Source organism: Ixodes scapularis, unplaced genomic scaffold, assembly GCF_016920785.2.
Source record: "Ixodes scapularis isolate PalLabHiFi unplaced genomic scaffold, ASM1692078v2 PGA_scaffold8__174_contigs__length_109621045, whole genome shotgun sequence".
Classification (NCBI taxonomy): domain Eukaryota; kingdom Metazoa; phylum Arthropoda; class Arachnida; order Ixodida; family Ixodidae; genus Ixodes; species Ixodes scapularis.
Window position 1 is genome coordinate 49200944 of NW_024609883.1, and position 9880 is coordinate 49210823.

Below are 9880 nucleotides of genomic sequence, written 5' to 3' on the forward strand. Positions count from 1 at the left end.
CTTGCAACGCCCATCTTTTGCAACGCATTTGCCGAGTTTGGAAGTTCAATGTACTTCGAACTAAAGTTCGATGAAGTTCAAACCAAGATCACCCCCTTAAGTTCAAGGCAACAAAAATAAATAACGCAAGATTTGAATGTGTGAAATGGAGTTCGAATTGCACTTGGCAAGTCGCTTGTAAAGCGCTGAATGATCACTCTGGGGGTTGGCCTTGGCCGAATACCTCGCACCTTTTTCTTTCGACTTCCGCACAAAGCCTCTCCCGCGCACAACTCCGCAGGTTGCCCCGGGGTAACCGGTGGGCCAACAGATCCCTGATCTGCAGGCTTGAAATTGCCATGTTTCAGTAAAATTTGCAGCACATTTCGCGATTTTTTTTAGAAGAGTTCTTACAAACTTAGTTTGAAACTGCGGAATTTGATCACCTTTCGTGAGATTCAAAGACCTCGAACTAAAAATCGCAACTTCCAAATTTTTCGAACTTGCACCTCAAAAAAATCGGAATGTTCAAACTTTTCTAACTTTATTCTGAAATAAATTTGAAATGTTCTAATTTTTCGAACGAATGTCAAAATATTCAAAATTTTAGAACTCAAACTTTCAGAAACCTTGACATGATCGTACAATTCGAATTCGAACCTCAGCGGGGTTCTAAAATGGCAAACTTTTCGAATTTGAACCTTGGCGAAGTCCAAATATTTAGGAACCTTCCAACCCGATCATTGGGAGGTTCGTGGCAACCTTAGTTCCAACTACTACCCAAAAACAGCAGAACTCCAGTCATGCCTTTATTTTCTGCAAGGCTTTCTTGCGAATAACACAAGCAAACAACCAGGGTGTAAATGTTCGAAAACATATTTATGCCCCACCCTGAAACAGCACATCTGGAGCAACAGTGACAGACCATGGAGAAGAGCCAAAGTATGGATCACTTTGTATTGTCGTGTGGCTAACTCATTTTTCCACCCTTGACCCTCTCACTGTAATGAAGTATAAAGAAAAATTGCCCTCACAACTGACCTACTATACCACTGCTGGCTTGAAATCATCCTTCACTCACCATTGCATTTATGCAACGAGGCATTCTGGTCAAAGGCTTAAAGGGCAACTCCGCTCAATTTCGAAAAATTTAGGCTTCCATGTGACTCACATTCACAAAGTACTACTAAACAACTCTACGTCTTCGGATTCGCGAAATGTGGAATAATTTTTGAGTAATCCTAATTTAAACACCAGCTGATACCGAAACCGAAACTTCGGTTGAGTCAGGCAACATTGGTCTCGGGTCGTCAGAGTCATGGCACGTCACGTCGAACCACGTGGCCTTGTGACGTTCGGGAGGGAGCGAGAAACAGGACACGCAACGCGGGCAGGTTTTTTTTTTTTTTTTTTTTATTGGACGCGGGCAGGTCGTTTCGCTTGGCGTGGATGGTGATGGCCCGGGGGAGAGAGGGAAGGGGAGAGAGGGAAGGGGAGAAGACGAAAGAGGAGAAGGGGAGCGGAGAAACAGACCGATAAGCGCGCAGGGCAGCGCAAACTAGCGCATCCGCGTTACGGTGATCACGTGAACGCCCGGTCAGCCAACACCGGGAGGAGAAACTCATGACGTCATCGTTCAATTTCGCTCTGAGAAGTAAAAACAAGCAAAACGTGAGAATGACGTACACATGCCTCTGACGTAGTGGTTCAACGTTGGCCGCTCCAACTCCGTGGCATTGACTGCGCTGATGATTGCGCCTCGCGCCGCACGCTAGAGTTGGCAGATTTCGGCGACTTGGCTCGCTTGAAGGTTTGTTGGCCAGTTTATTAAATATATAAACGAAATTAGATCGCAATATTTGATATGGGGTCTTCCTATATGATACTGAAGAGGGCTACATAGTTTTCTAAATATCAAAAATGAAGCGGAGTTGCCCTTTAAACGAAACAGACTGCATGATACATGTAGGAAACCAGTCTAGGACATTGCTGGTGCTGTAAGGCTCATTGCCAGTCAGCTTCATATTAACACCATTAGGTTTACAATGCTCTTGAAACATACATGTTGAAGCAAGACAGGATATTACATGCTCCACATTTCTAAGGTTAACATCACACAGGTGAACAAGAGTGCAGCTAGATAATTACTCCAAGCAAGAGATTTGGGACTGTATGCAATTCAAAGGCCATTAACCAGAGTGCTTACGCATGTGGCAAGTAAACCTGCTTTTCCGAAGGAAGGCACAGGGCTCACCCGCAATGTTTTTCACTTGCATGCATACCTGCCAACCTGTGGACTTTCAAATTCGTAAAAGCCCCGCGCCCACGGCGGGGGGGGGGGGGGGGGGGGGGGGGGGGGGGGGGGGGGGTTACGCGAAGCGATGTGCAGCGTAATGTCAGCCTGTCCAGTGTGCGAAACGCTTACATCATACGTGTACGTGCTACAGAATACAAACTTCTCGCTTTTTGGGCGGCACGAAGCATGGAAATTTCGACGTGTAGGACTTCAGGAACACCTGAAAGTACCTCTTTTGAGGGTTTGGAGTTCAGCATTTGCGCTGCGAAGCCACAGTGACCAGGAGAATGCTACAGTTACACGTGCAACAGAGACGCCATACTTCTCGCCTCGAAACTGGCCGAAACAACGAGGCCCAACAACGTCTGAACATGCCGAACCAACGCGCGACCCGTGCACTGCCGAACACACGAACAAAGGCTTTGAGCTTTGGATTGGTTTTTCGATCCGTGGCTACCGGATAGACGGATAGTAAAAACCACGACGCTGCTGTGGACGGTACCTATCGTCCTCTTGTGGCAGTGGAAGATACCGCCAACAACGGAGTTACAAAATCAACAAAAAAAAAAAATAATAAAATAAAATTAAAAAAATTAAAAAAATATATTTTTCGTAAGATTTGAAGCAAGATTCGTAAAATCGTAAAATTAGTCCCAATTCGTACATTTTACGAAAAATTCGGAATAGTTGGCAGGTATGTGCATGTGTCTGTACATGGTAACTAAGAGTATCACCCTGGAAAAAGGCATTGCTCGCACGTGTAAGGTTTTTCACCTGTGTGCATTCAGATATGGTTTACCAGAACGTTTCCTTGCAAAGGAGTTAGCACATTGCTCGCAATTGTAAGGTTTTTCACCTGTGTGTTCGTATGTGGGACTTCAGAGCAGATTTTACAGTAAAGGCTTTAGGACAATGCTCACACTTGTAAGGTTTCTCACCTGTGTGCAATCGAATGTGGTTCTTCAGAGTTCCACTTGCACCAAAAGCCGCGGAACAATGCTCACATTTGTAAGGTTTTTCACCTGTGTGTGTTTGAATGTGGTACTTCAGGTTAGAACTTGTAGCAAAGGCTTTTGGGCAATAATGGCACCTGTGTAGTTTTTCTCCTGTGTGTTTTTGCATATGGTAAGTCAGCTCTCCAGCACGAAGAAAGGCTTTGCGGCATAGCTCACACCTGTAAGGTCCTCCATATTTATGCATTAAAGTGTGGACGGTCAGACTCCGATTCACTGCAAAGGTTTTGGAACAATGCTTGCACTTGAAAGGTTTTTCATGTGTTCGAATGTGCTCAGTCAGACGGAACCTCCGAGTAAAGGCCTTGGGGCATTGCTTGCACTTGAAAGGTTTTTCACCTAAGTGTGTTCGAATGTGATAGATTAGACTGCAATGTGCCTTATATGCTTTGGGACACTGCTGGCACTTGTAGGGTCTCTCTTCTGAAGGTTTAAGTTCAGAATTCAAGCAGTGATGCTTTCTGAGGGACAAACTCAAACAGCTGACATGGCTATCAGCTCTATGAATCTGAACGAGACTGTGCTGTCTGGACAGAAATCCAAATGGCAAAGGAAATTGCTGGCCCTTGGACAATTCCTTGTCTCCATGGGCAACCAGGTGGCTCGTGATTCCACGCGGATGCGTGTCGATGTGGGTGCAAAAACAACATCTGAACAGGATTTCCTCAGTGGCTTTCAACAGGCAGGTGGTCTCCGCCAACGGTGTAGCTCGATCACCTAAAACAAAGACATGTGTATGAGCACATGAAAAACCCGACAGGCAGACATTTGCCTAAAAATGAGCAGCCATTATTTGATACAATATTTGGCTTAAATTCAGTGGTTTCATTCTCGATACCCTTTAGATTCTATTTCTGAAAACACTAAAATGTCTTCCTTCTATTAACCATTTTATTAATATAAACTGGTTGATACCAGTTTAAGTGTTTTGGTATGAATGCTATTAGCAAATCGAGCGACCTAAAAAGGAGAAACCGTCGTGTGTCTCTCCCATCCCTCGGAAGCGCAAAGCACGAGCACTGTGTGATTCAGTCGTCGTCTGCTTGCACACGCCTGCTTTGAACAAGCGCTCGCAAATTCTGAAAATAATGCGATTACACATGTCTAAATTGCACACACAATGTCCGAAGGTTCAAGAAGCTTCCCGCTCGTCAGACTTCATTCGGTGTAAGGTCTACACTTCGCAAACCCAGAGAAAAAATTATCTCCCGCTCCAAACCTGGCACTCTGCAAGGCTGCTTCCCCTCAAGCAGTGTAGTCAAATTTGGCGAAATAGAAAATTGTGCTCGTTGGTACATTAAAAAAGACTACGCGTCTCAACGACGGAAACAAAGAACAAGACAACACTGAGCGCTACTTCCACCAAGATCGTTTATTGAAAAGTATGTTATTTGTACACATCATTAAACTCCTGACGCAGGAGAGAGAACTCCTTATCAGATGGATGCAGTGATGGTGCATTTATGCTGTCTGTCTCACTTCGCGCTCTTATGTTATACGTTTTGAAAATTTCCGTCTTATTATTTACTTTTCAAATTTCGGTACATATGTGATCCCTTCTCGGCAAATAAGGAGTTGGTAGAAAAAGGAAAAGGCAGGGGAGATTGTGCTTTCGCCATTTAGTTCTTACTTCGTTTCAGATTAAGTCCAGATGCAGCCGACGCTACGAGCTAAGAGAACCAATCACGTCAAAAGTACAAGTTACTTGGCCTTTTCTGTTTATGATTAGTTCAGCGATGATATAACACATTCAGAAACGTGAAAAGCACTGTGATGGTGCGCTTTTGCTGCCGTCCGATTGGTCTCATCACCTCGTAGCATCGGCTGAATCTGGGCTTTAGGTGAAGCGAAGTATAGTCTAAGACGGCGGCTTAAGGTCTGCTTCATCGTTCAGCATGCAAAAAATTTTCATTTCCTTTATCGCAGCGTGGCATCAACGTTCAACATGAAATCAGAGCGATCTTTTGGACTGTAAAAACATTCTTCTTCGGTGCAAATGAGTGACGCAGCACGAAAATAATTACTGTAAACTATCTGCTTTCCTCTGCTAGGTTGATGCACGCATTTGTCCAAAGTTAGACTTAGTTTATTTTGGTGGTCCTAAATTTCGTGAGGTGGAATAAAGGAATGAAAAATTCTCTAGCACCTCCATACCATATCAAATTATTGTAGACCAACTAAGCATCATTCCCTGGAACGTCATAATGCAAATAAGCTAGCATTTGCATTGGCTTTGCCCAATGCGCTTGGAACGTCCTCCACAGGTTCTTGTTTCTAGGAAACAAAGAACGGCCTGCGACGATAGGTTTGTAAACCTTTGTAGCCAAGCAGAAGTGATTTCAGGGGGCAAAATAGTTGTGACTGCCATCACCATGGCTGTGCGGGTAGTCACAAGGAGCAAAAAGAGCTCTTCAAGTCCACTTTTTTTTAAAAAGAGGCCTATTGTATTATGGCCTATTGTATTGCAAAGGTTTTGGTATGAAACCTAGACAGAATCGCATGCGATCCAACGAATATGTTTGTATGCATTTAAAACGATGCTGAATAAAACAGTTTGAACATTTTTATGCAATGTTGACATTTTGCATGATTTTTAGCACCGCTGATTTCTATAGTAGTAGATGATTTGGGAAAAGTCTGTCTTCGCACAATCCCTGGTAGGGCTGGAATAACTTGCACGCTCATCATAAGACCATCGTGATATTTGAGAACGTGTGATGAAATCATCTGAATAGATAAATGATTTTGAGTGCTTGAAGTTTTGGATTTTTTTTTTATTAATGAGTAGAAAAATTACTTTTCTAAAAATGGATTTCAATTTCTTTTTTGCCAAGAAGACTTCTGTGGCAATATTTTATGATAAATCTGTTTTTTCTTACCTCAAGGACGAAATACATTTTACCTCAGTAAGCTTATCCATGGCCTTGTTTATCCCTTATTTTATTGTGACACCACTGAGCCATGTTTACATAGTTAATTTTGATAAACAAGTGTAAAGCTATGTTGCCTACAAGAATCAAGCAGCAAAAGCAGACAACAGTGGTGAAACAACCTCTACTCAGTTTCTTGGTATTACCACTATGCGGCGTTGATTTTGCTGAAGTCACCAACAGATTCTTTCTTTGGTGTATGTTTATCTTGAATACTGAAGCGTAACTTGGTGTTCGTTTTGCTTCATGGCCAGGTAAAAATGCCGTAGAATATCGTGCATCCGCCCATTCCACATTAAGCGCCCATTACCATATTTGTAAGATCTGAGAAAATATGCACAGTACATTTATATGTAAAATTGATGACCGGACAAGCGCCCATCCCCCATTTTTTTGCGATTATTTCCAAAGTTTAAGTGGGAGCTTGCCCAATATTTTACGGTGGGTCAAACTCTTCCCACCAACTTACATTGTTAGTACTGATGCTGGCCTTGTAATTAAAGAGATATGCTTACACACTAATTTTGCTAAAACAGCGGCTATCATATTAGCCGCTAGAGTAAGCAGTTAGCAAAGGTCAGTCAATATTGGCACAGAATTGCAGATTCCTGTGTTCCTCAAGCAACATGGGCCTTAAAGGGGCCCTGCAAGGACTTCTTTACTGGTTTTTGATTTGTACCGAACCTGAGCGCACTGAACGTAGTAACTTAGTGAAACTTTTCTTTTCTCGAAATTCGCTTTATTTTAAAAGTTACAGGCAAATTAGAATTGCAAAAACAAGCAAAAAATAACCTCCCTCGTGACCTCCTTGGTTGCTTGAGTGGCAATGAACTAGAGGAGGGATTAGTGAGCCTATCGAGCGCTCACGGCTGCCGCAACCTGTGTCGACGGCGTGAGAGGGCGCCACTAAAGCATGTTCTGGATAGGCTGTATGCAGCGGGCAGCCAGAGCGGCTCTCGTTGCATTTGCTGCGTGATTAAACACTAATTCGGCATGAGACTTCATTTGACCACAAACGACAGCTTAGGTATATACCATGTCGCATCAGCACCTGAGCAACATCAGTCTCTCCTTTGTAAATGCAAGGAAATTAATTTTAAAACGAATGAAACAATTTTCTATTTCCACCTGGTAGTTGGGGAGCTGAAACTTTATTGGGGGATCGTGGCAGACTTGCGCCCGTTACTTCAAGAAAGTAATTAATTACAGTTACAATTACCTGGTCTAAAAAGTAATGGATTACCATTACAAACTACTCCATGTAAAAAGTAATCTATTAATTACTTGGTTACTTTACTCGATTACTTTTGCGCTACTCCAAAGAAACACGAAAAAGTCGCACTATATACAGCGTGTGCGAATTGTAAAATTCGGGGCCCCATCAAAATTAAAACAAAAATGCAACACATTCAGTACAATGTACGCATCATTTTAGGCTAATAATTTCAGGAGAACGAATCTATAAAATTATAAAGAACTTAAACAGGTGTTTAGGATAAACGAGCCTTGCGCTGTATACAACCGTGGAAGAACTAAATCCCATGAACATGTGACGAATGCACTTGGGCGGTGGAGGCACGCACGCCATTCAGATTAATCAGAGTTTGGCATCGGCGAGCTTCAAAACACTATTCCCCTGAAGATATGGTTTTTCTATGTTTGCTGCATGTTGCCTAAATAAAGGCTGGTTTACCTACTAAATCAGACTGGCTGTGAGACCAAGATGCGGTACTTGCGTCTGGGTAAATTTCAGACACCTTTTTGATGAAGGCTGCTATCCGACCAAATGACCCACTCGATCTTCTTTCTTGATCACCAAACTTATCAGAACTAAGACGTCACACGAAACATTAATGCACAATCTCTCAGCTGAACTGATTTTGCAGTTTATCAATTATTTAAAAAAACACAACTTCCAGTGAACAGCACGCTGCCGCGTCTTTCACGCGTTTACAGGCGGCTTCTCAACCCTAGTGTCCAAGTCAGCCACTGTTTATTCTCAGAAAGCTCGGGCTGTGTTCCCTTTCCCTAAAACTGCGGTCTACGTTCCCGCAGGCGCAATCCGCTGACCCCAGCTTGGATGTCTCAAGCCGTTTTGTTGACGCCTGCTGTCGAAAGCTACTGTTTAAACTGACAGCAGGGTTGACGCTATTTTTCATTTTTTTTCAATGAATTGTTGTTATTGTACCCCTTATGTTTTTGCCCTATGCATTCGCAAGTGCGAAGTCAAGTGAAAGAAGCCACATAGCTGGTTAGGCCAGCCAATATTTAGCTTTCACAGCGCTGTCGAGGATGAGCAGGGGCGAGGTGAAACAATGACCCATCCTTTGTAGGTTTTCAGAAGTAGAAAACATACATAGCTGTATTGTGAAGCCCGGGAGATATGATCATACAGTAAAAGAACAGAATGCAGAAGCAGAACAGTCAGAACTGGGAGTTTCAAACCAGAACCCCCTATATCTAAGGTTCTTACCAATAATTAACCCACGCCTCTATTTTTCTTTGTGTAGAATATGAGCATTCCCCGTTCCGGTTCACGCTGTTTTTGATTCTGTTTCTTTTCTTAAAGTGGGCGATGCCTAAGAATTTTCAAAATGGGCACCAAAGCTGTGCTTGGAGAGTTCAGTCTACGTCCGGGTAGAAGACGCGCTACTGGGCCTGTGGTAATAGTGCAATCTGTTTGTTTGATTTGTTCCACTGCGCTGTGGGGAGACCGCTTGAACTCTGCTAGGACTGCTTCTCTGCGCATTGTGAAAACCCCAAAGTTTGTAGAAATTTGAAGTCATTCTCCTTCCTCTCTCTAGCTCCTCTCGACTAGCCAAAAAAGAAACAATTTTTTTTTTTCGAAATTGATTAGAAGTTTTAATAATTAACTAGTCGAACCTGAGGTTCGACAAGAGTTCGCCGCACCCTTAGTAATAGCCCAAGAATAGCCCTACAGCCAACCACGAAATTTTGGTGCCAACTAGAAAACACTGGTTTTTGCCTGCCTGATTTGAGATGAAACCACCCATATATATGGGTGGTTTCATCTCAAATCGGGCAGGCTAAAAGGGTCTAATTTTTAATTTTGACGAAAAAAATATGTTTTGGGGGCATTTTTCGGATGAAAGAGGGCGCAAACCGCATGTTCAACTTAGAGTTCCTAAGTTGAAGCTGAATGCGCAACTCTGCTACGGTAGCAGAGTTGCGCATTCAGCTTCGGCGAGTGGCCGTAGCGCCGGCTTTCCCGCACAACCTGGATGCTTTGCTCCTCACGTGACTAAATTTGGCGAATAACGGTGCCGCGCGCGCCGCCGTGCGTGAAAACAGGAGAGGAGGAAAAGGAGGCGGAAAGCAGGGGAACATACGCCGGGGCGCGAGAAACAACGGCAAAGCGACCGGAAAGGTGGCTTTCTTGCACGCCACCGGATGCTTTGCTCCTCACGTGATGGATCTCGGCGAATAGCGGCGTGGCGGCGCGGGGAAAACAAACGCGCAACTCTGGCTCTCGTAGGGAGCCTATACAGGAAGTCTAGTTCAACTGATTTTTTTGTTCTCGAGTTACGAAGCGTAGAAGCCGCAGTGGCAAAAACTAGTGTTTTTGCCCGCCGTCGCAGGTCGCGTGTTTGACACCCTGTACTGGCGCGAGTGTTTTTTCTACACCCTTTTAACTTTTTCTC